At 56.8% G+C, this 7,993-nt stretch overlaps 1 long non-coding RNA gene across 1 annotated transcript; it reads left to right on the forward strand.

Annotated features, from left to right (window-relative positions):
- The first annotated feature begins 6,542 nt into the window (after window positions 1–6,542).
- Window positions 6,543–7,289, forward strand: LOC131401721 (uncharacterized). The gene is made up of 3 exons (XR_009217887.1): window positions 6,543–6,629; window positions 6,832–6,932; window positions 7,239–7,289. It is a non-coding gene; the product is annotated as an uncharacterized LOC131401721 (long non-coding RNA).
- Window positions 7,290–7,993: the final 704 nt, after the last annotated feature.

Genomic DNA, 7,993 nt, shown 5'->3' on the forward strand with positions numbered 1-7,993 from the left:
CCTCAATTGTCATCTGAGAGTCAGACAGTGACATTAGACATCTTTCGCAGGTCCTGTCTTCCATGGTACATCCCAAGTGATGCCCTGATAGCCTCCTTTATAGCTGGAGGCATCTTCCCTTATTCCAGCCAGGAAGGCAGAGCACAGGACCATCTAAAAAATGAGTGGTCTTTGGGTCCAGAAGAAGAGCTTCCTGTCTCTACAGAACAAGGTGTGGAGGGAGAGATGGGGGCTGTGGCTGGGGCGGGCCTGTCAGAACCTTGCATCTCACACATCTTTTGATTCCCAAGGGAAGGCTGAGGTCTGGTGGCTTCCACTCCAGGAGGACAGGAGTCAAAGAGCTATGGATGGGTGCCAGGACCCCTGGGAAGCAGAGGGGTGGCTAGGCTGAGTTGTCTCCAAGAGACCCATTCCCATCACAGACCCATCTTAATCTGTCTCTTCTTCTCCATATCCACCTCTTCTGACCACCAACTCGAGGCCCAAGACAGGAGGTCTGTGAGCAACTCACTCAAAAACCGGCCTCTGCTCAATCCCGTTACAGAAGTACATAGAGGGCTGGGCTGGGCTGTGTCCCGGCCCTTCAGGAGAAGAGTGTCAGCAGGAAGAGAGTCACGACAGGCTCTGTGTTCAACGTGCTGGATGAGCAGGGGCTCATCCCCAGGATGGGAAGGGGCCGGCATCGGTGCTTTGCATGAGAAGTGTCGAAGGAAAGGCCAGGCCTCTGACTCTGTTGCCAAATTGCCTCCCCCAGTGCCATCTCTTCTCTGGTGGGAACCTATCTGGACCCAGGGCAGGATTTCTGGGAACCCCTGCACTTTCCCTGCTTCAGGATGAAGCTGACCTCTCTGCATCTCAGCTTGCCTGGCTCGGAGCTGGAGGGCCACGCCTACTTTCTCCAGGTCCAGCTGGAGCATCCAAGGCCCGTTGAGGCAGATCTGGAAGGTGAGGAGACTGCAGTCTGGGAAGATGATTTGTAGGGTCTTCAAAGGCTAGGTTCCCTTAAAGGCAATGGAGTCTTTCCTGGCTTTGACAGGGACCAGGGAAGTCAGCTACTTGAGTGAAACTCTTTCTTTCTCCTGCTGCAGTACCATCTCCAGAGCTCCCTCCAGCTCCAGAGCCAGAGCAAGGGCCAGCTTCACGGCTAGATCCAGCTCCAGCTTTAGTTCCACCACCTGTGCTAGAGCTGGAGCCAGTGTCACCTCCATCGGTCCCTCCAGGGCCAGATCCACCACCAACATCAGCTCCAGCCCCAGTGCCAGCTCCTGAGCTGGAGCCAGCTGGACCATTGGCTCCAGGGAGAATCCTCCCTCCACCTGGAGAGATAACAGCAGAGCCAGATCCAGCCCCAGAGCCCGCCTGCCGCTGGGATGTGACCAGCAAGAACCTGTTGAGGGAGGAGAAGCCTGACTTCTTGGAGTTCCCTCCCCGGCTGGTGGCAGAGCAGTTGACACTGATGGATGTGGTGAGCAGCGGGGCTCTCAGGGCAGGTGGGGTCGGCCTTCCCTGTGCCATGAGCTGCCCCACACCTGCCATTTCCTGATCCAGAATCCCATCATCTTGGTCCAGCTTCCCTGCTTACCCTCATGTGACCTGAGCAGACTTCTTAACTCCCAAGCCTTTGCTGTCCTCATGTGGACAGTAGAGCTGGACACTGAGAGCAGCTGCCATGCAGAGTGGCTGTGCAGATGGAAGAGGTGGAGCAGAAAGGAAGTTGGGCAGAGTCTGCGCTTTGGTGGGGGAGGGGAGCACACTGAAGTGCTGTTTCGTCCTTGGGTAGTTCACTCATTTGCCTAGGAGGTCTCAACAGCCTCAGCACTAATTAGGCACCTCATGTGTACATGACTACAAGGCAGACAAACAAAGCCTGTGGTTGTTGCTGCCTTGGGGGCATGTGCATCTGAAAGAGGAGTCAGACCCCAGGATGGTCAGAATGGGTGGGAGATACCCCTAGAGACTGTCAGGCAGGAGCCGATTTCTGGTGCTTGGAGGAAGTGAGACTGGGCGGCGAGCGAATGCCACTTCCCTGCGCCACAGTATCGGGTCCTGGGTCATCCTGTGCTGGGTACCCTCAGGGGACACAGGCAACACCCAGGAACTCCCACAAGCCTCAGGCCGCATTCTCAGCTTCCTTAGCTCCAGCTCTCACCACTGACCTGGCCTGGGACTGTGGGGTGCGGACGCTGAACTGGGTTGTGGCAGGGCTAGTTGACACTCCCTGTCCTCCCCAGGAGCTCTTCAAGAAAGTGATGCCCTATGACTTCCTGGACTCCATCTGGTCCCAGTGTGACAACAGGGGCAATGAGCACCTGGCACCCACCATCCATGCCACCACGACTGACTTTAACAGAGTGGTCGAATGTGTCGTCACCACCTGCATTGGGGATTCGAGCATGACGGCCCAGGACAGGGCCAGGGTGGTGGAGCTCTGGATCCAGGTGGCCAAGGTAAGATGTGGGAGGCCCTGAGAGCCCCTCTCTGGAGTCGGGGGACTGCCTCTTCTCCTTTCTCAGCTCTCATGTTTGAAGTCTGTGGTCTGAGCCTTTGCACAACTCTTAGGCCCCTCCTCCCAGTGCCTCGATGACCTGACTCCTGGTCCCAGTGGTGGGAAGCTCACCCCTTCCTGGGCTCCTTCCTTGGCTTGAGCTAAAATCCTCCTCCTGGAAGTATTCCTCATCAGGTTCCAGCTGTGCCTTTCCCAGGTTCCCTGAGCCGCTGTCTCATCCAGGACAGGAGACATCAATGAGGCGACAGAAGCCAGAGGAAGCAGTGCTCCAGCTCCCACTCACAGCTCATTCTCTTCCCTTCCCCAGGAATGCCAAGGTCTGAGGAAACTTTCCTCACTCCATGCGATCCTCTGGGCTCTGCAGGGCCCCTCCATTCAGCGTTTAAAAGAGACATGGAGATGGGTGTCCAGGTGGGTAGGCCTCTCTCCATGCGAGCACCACCTGGGTGGACCAGACACCCCCCACAGGGCTGGCATTGCCCTTCAGTCAGTTGGGACCTCCTGGGAGACAGCAAACCCTGGCGATAGGGTCTGACCTGGTTGGCAGGCTTGGAGTCTTTCTGAAAACTTAGGCCACTGGTTCTGCTTCAGGAATCAGTTTTCCTAAGTGACAGATCCTGGCTTGAGCCAAATTGAAGATTTTCAAGTGTTTTCAGCAACAGAACTCTCTGTCCACATGAAATTAAGACTGTTTAAAACACATCTGCTGAGAAGATAAGAGAATGGAGGCCCCAGGTGACAATAGGAGAGCCCCCTCCCCAGTCCCAGACACCTCAGGGCTCAGAGGACACAGTGAAAACGCTCATCCAGTCTGTCTGGATCTTCTGGGATTTCAAACAAAAGGGTTTTACCCTCAAACCACTCCACAGTGTTTCTTTCCTTTTTTCTCTCCTCAGGAAGAACTGTACAAAACTTAAAAAGTTGATGAAAACAAACCAGCGGGAGAGCAGGAAGCTGCTCAAGGAGGTGAGTGGAGGCTGGAGATCTGGAAGGAGGGGAGGTGAGGTGGGGAGGGACCAGGCAGGATGTGCTTTAGGAAGTCTTTCACTTAAAGTTCCCTGAGAAATAACGGTCTGCCTTGTCCAGCTTGACGGGAAGCTGGGGGTGTGAGCTGCAGGGGCTGGTGGGGGCTGTTTGGGGCAGGAGGCCTTGGTCACAGGGTACAGTGGTGTCGCCTGGACTGTTCCAGGAGGTGAGGAGCTGGCAGAATGAGCAGGTCTCTGGATTCCATGCGGACCCATCAGCTGGCCCTCTTCCTCCAGGCTGGCGGGTGGATGGAGTGGGTGGGGGTTCCTTTCTTCCTAAAGCAGCCCAGTCTGTCCTCAGGAAGCCAGGCCCCTGCTGCTCCTTCTGTCTTCACTGCACCTCGCAGGGGAGTGCACTCTGCCTGTGCCAGCGATGGGCTCTGTGAGGTCACACAGGCCATGTGGACACAGGGGCTGCCCAGCCTTGGGCCAAATGGTGGATCTGGGACACAACCGTGTGCTCTCTGGGACTGTGCCATCTAGCCAGATAATGGTCACTGCTGACAAACCAGTGAGTCTCGCCCGGTGCCTTGTTGACAAAGATACGCCCCAGATGGCAATAAGAATTATCGGAGAACCTACAGATTCTTAGTGGACCTTCCTGACAGGACATTAGAAGTTTCCAAGTAAAAAATGATGCAAATGTCACCATTACACAGCGCCGTGGTCACCCCCTACACTGTCACTCAGATATGGCACAAGGGGGGTCCCCTTCCTGAGTGACTAAAGGAGGAGTTCTGTGCAGGGTTCATCCTGAGGGGATGCTAGGAAGCTGAGGCCTTTGGCATTGCCTCGGGTCCAGCCTGGTGTCAGAGAATCCCAGGGGGCTGGAAAACACAGAATCCACTTGGATGTGACCCCGAGACACCTTGTGCCTCCCGATCCATGGCTCAGGCTGACTGAGGGCCTCAATACACCCCGAAATTCCAGAGGACAGGACCTTGGTCAGAGGTGTGTCTGGAGCAGGAGTGAAGGCCGGGGGCCAGACCCTTTGGCTGGGAGGGGGGGCAGTCTCCTCTGTGGGCCCCTGAGCAAGTCACTGCCCCTCTGTGGGCCTCGATCTCCTCATCTGGGAAATGGAGGGAGATGATCTGTGGTGCAGGCCTCACAGGGGTGATGAGGTACAAGGGGGAGAGGAATGTGCAGGAGCTTTGTGCTCCTCCTCCTCGACGGGGGAGGGGAGAGTACTGGTGACAGTCAGATGACACTGAGTCCTCAGGGTACCCTGGGGGGCATGGGAGTCCTCCTCACACTTTCCTGATGAGGAGAGAGGCTTAGGGGCCTGGGCAGGCCTGAGGGCACAGAGGAGGGAGTGTTGGAGCTGGGAGTGATCTAGAATCAGAGCACTCTGGAATGGGAGCAGCCATAGACACCAGAAGTCCAGGGTCCAGGATCAGGGGCCTGGGAGACACGGGGAAGGGAGCATGGCCTCCCTGAGCCTGTCCTTGAGCCTGCAGGAGGTGACCTCTGTGTGGGCCACCCTAGAGATTGGTCCCCAGGGAGCCCAGGAGAGGCAGCAGCAGCAGGTGAGGGGGCCTGAGGGGGAGGGTCCAGGTGTCAGAGGAGGGGGTGTCTCTCCTCACGGCTGGAGACCTCCCCAAGAGAGGGGTCCCTCCTCTTCCAGCCCAGCTCCTGGAGACCCAGAGCCTGCTATACCTGTCCTGGAAGTGACCAGGAGGAGGCCTGGAAGGGCTGGGCCCAGGATGGATTAGGGAGGGGAGGGCAGGGAGCACATACACTGGGATTTGCCAAAAGCCGCCCCTGGGAGGTGACTGGGGAAGTTGGGTGGTCCTGGAGGGGGCAACTGGGGGGAGGCCGCTGAGGGTCCTAGGCTGCTCTCTGTGGGAGTCTGTGGTGGGCAGGAGGCTGGGGTGAAGGGATTTGGGGGAGGGTCCATGGGGGCACCTGAGAGGTGGGACTCATCTCACCACTCTCACCCTGATTTCACAGGGTGTCGTCCCCTTCCTGGGCACGTTCCTCTATCACCTGAAGCTGCTGGACATTGGGATGGAGGATGATCTGGAAGTGAGTGAGCCTTGAGGTGGGGCCAGGAAGCAGGATCTTGAGGTTTGGGAGGCGAGAGCCCTGCACTGGGCCCTGAGCTCTCAGTTCCTGGCAAACCTCCTCTCATGAGAGTCCCATGGCCACGCCTGGGAGCTGGGGAGTCAGGCCCATCTTAGCAATGCATGAATAGACGCTCCGCATAAGCCCCCCACCAGGCTCCCTGGGCTGGTGAAGCTCAGAGCTGCCTGCCTGCAGAGCTGCAGGAGGCTGTGTCTGAGCTGCACTCAGCCTCCCCCTCAGGCCTTGCCCCTGGGGGAGTGCCATCAGCCCCTGCAAGTGAGGAAGCACTTCTGTGGTCCAGCTGTCCCTTCCTCCCTGAGTCCTCAGTCTCCCCGTCTGTCATCAGAGAGGGTGTGCTACATAAGGTCTCTGGCCTCAGCTCCCCTGTCCCTCCTGCTCTGGAGCCCAGAGCCTGGCCCAGTGTCAAGTTCTCTTTGTGGAAGGTCTGCCCTCTGCTGGGCCCTGACGTTCCTGCAGCCTGAGAAGGGGTGGGATGGGGGTTGGTTATGGGCTTAGGGGACTGTTCCTGATGGACATTGGCTGTCTCCCTTCCAGGGAAATCGGGTCAACTTCCAGAAATGGTATGAGGTGAGCAGCTGTGGGGATGGTGGGGAAGTGGAAATCACAGACCTCCCCTGGCAAGACTTTCTCTGGCCTCATCCCTTGGGTCAGATCCACAAAGCTGGGTATCACATCACGTTGGTGGGTGCGGGGGGGGGGCTGGCATCAAGGACACCTTCCTGGATGAAGAACTAATTCCAGCCAACTGTGAGGACAGGCAAGTCCTGAATGGAGTGGGAAGGAAGGAGGCTTCCTGAGTGAGCACAGACCCCAGACCAGATCCTCAATCCACACAAATCCCTGGCAGGGTTCCCCACCCAAGCCCTGTCTGCATCCTGTCCTTCCTCCCAGTAATTCAAAGTCATCAGGAGGATCCAGCTGCTCCAGCAGGCTGCAAATGCGTATGACCTGGAGCCCGACGAGCGATTTGGTGCCTGGTTCCAGGCCATGGAGCCCATCAGTGTCCATGAGAGGTGAGGGGGACAGGAGTTGGGTGAGGGCAGGGCAGGCTCTCTCTGATGGCCAGCTCCAGAGCCTGTGGCCTGGCTCACTAATCAGCCTCAGAACTCATAGCGTGGTGACCCATGGGGCACTGGGACTCAGCTGCTGGCAGGCTCTGGGAGGGGCACCTGAGGTGTGGCTCCTGGTAGCTCACAGGTCCACTCTGTTCTGTAGCTACTGGGTCTCCTGCCAGCTGGAGCCCGCACACCAGAAGGCAAGCAAAATGCGGCTCTTCAAGAGAAAGAGGAACCGGACATCCTCCAGTTTAGGGCCGAGTGAGTATTGGGACCAGCAGCGACTGAATCCAGGGGCTCAGTACATCTTCGGGCTAAGCATGGGCCTGGATCCCAGCTCCACTTCTGACCAGGCCTGGGGCGGGCCGCTCCCCTCTCCTCTCTGGGATTCAGTTGCCTCCTCTGAAATGGGTGATGCTATATGATGTCTCCTGCATCAGGGACAAACGGGGTGCTGTTGATGGACTGAGAACTCAGCACAGGGTTTGGATCAGAGTGCAGGGGGGCAGGGAGGTGTGCCATGAATCTCAGGGAGGGACCCCAAAATAGTCTGTTTCTTCTCTTCAGCCACCACGCCCTTGGCGATGAGCCCTCACACTCTGGAGACCACAAGTGCAGGTCCTCCTGACCAGCAGGGACACTGGCGCCCTCGGGGTGTACCGGGCCAGTTCTTCCCACCCTGAGTGAACAAGAACATCCTAAGACTTTCCTTGGTTTCCCCTAAAGCCCCAGAGGGAGGGCACCACCCCCTCCAACTCCCTGACATCTGCACCCCAGCGACTGTTAACCCATTGTGGAGGAGTGATATTATTTCTTTACTACAAAATGGTAGATTTGACTCTTACGTTATATCCTGTTTCTGTCACAGCCTGGGTGTTGTGGTGTGGTTCTTTCACTTCTTATGCTCATGTAAATGAGACACAGAATCTCACTTTCCTCCTTGAATTAAGAACTTGTGTATGGTCACAGCTTATTGTATGTGGGAGAAGGGAGGAGGGCCAGCCTCCTCCCTGGCTACTGAATGAAACCCTCAAGTCCCCCTTCTCAGAGGACAGGTGCATTTCTGTGTGGCTCAACTGGGCCAGGAGCAGAGACAGCCCCTCAGATCTCCCTGAATGTAGAGGTTGGAGGGACTTTCCCAGGCAGAGCAATAACCACTGAAATGTGGGTGTCTTACAAATAGCACCTACCAGGACCATGTCCTTCCCCAGGACAGTGGCTGTCTTTCTACAGCTTTCCAGAAAGAAAGAATGTTTTTTGCTTCTCTTGTTGAGGTTTCTTTGATCAGATATTGGAACTTGCCATTTTCTAACCAGTCTCTG

This window comes from Diceros bicornis, assembly GCF_020826845.1.
Source record: "Diceros bicornis minor isolate mBicDic1 chromosome 13 unlocalized genomic scaffold, mDicBic1.mat.cur SUPER_13_unloc_1, whole genome shotgun sequence".
NCBI classification, from domain to species: Eukaryota; Metazoa; Chordata; class Mammalia; order Perissodactyla; family Rhinocerotidae; genus Diceros; species Diceros bicornis.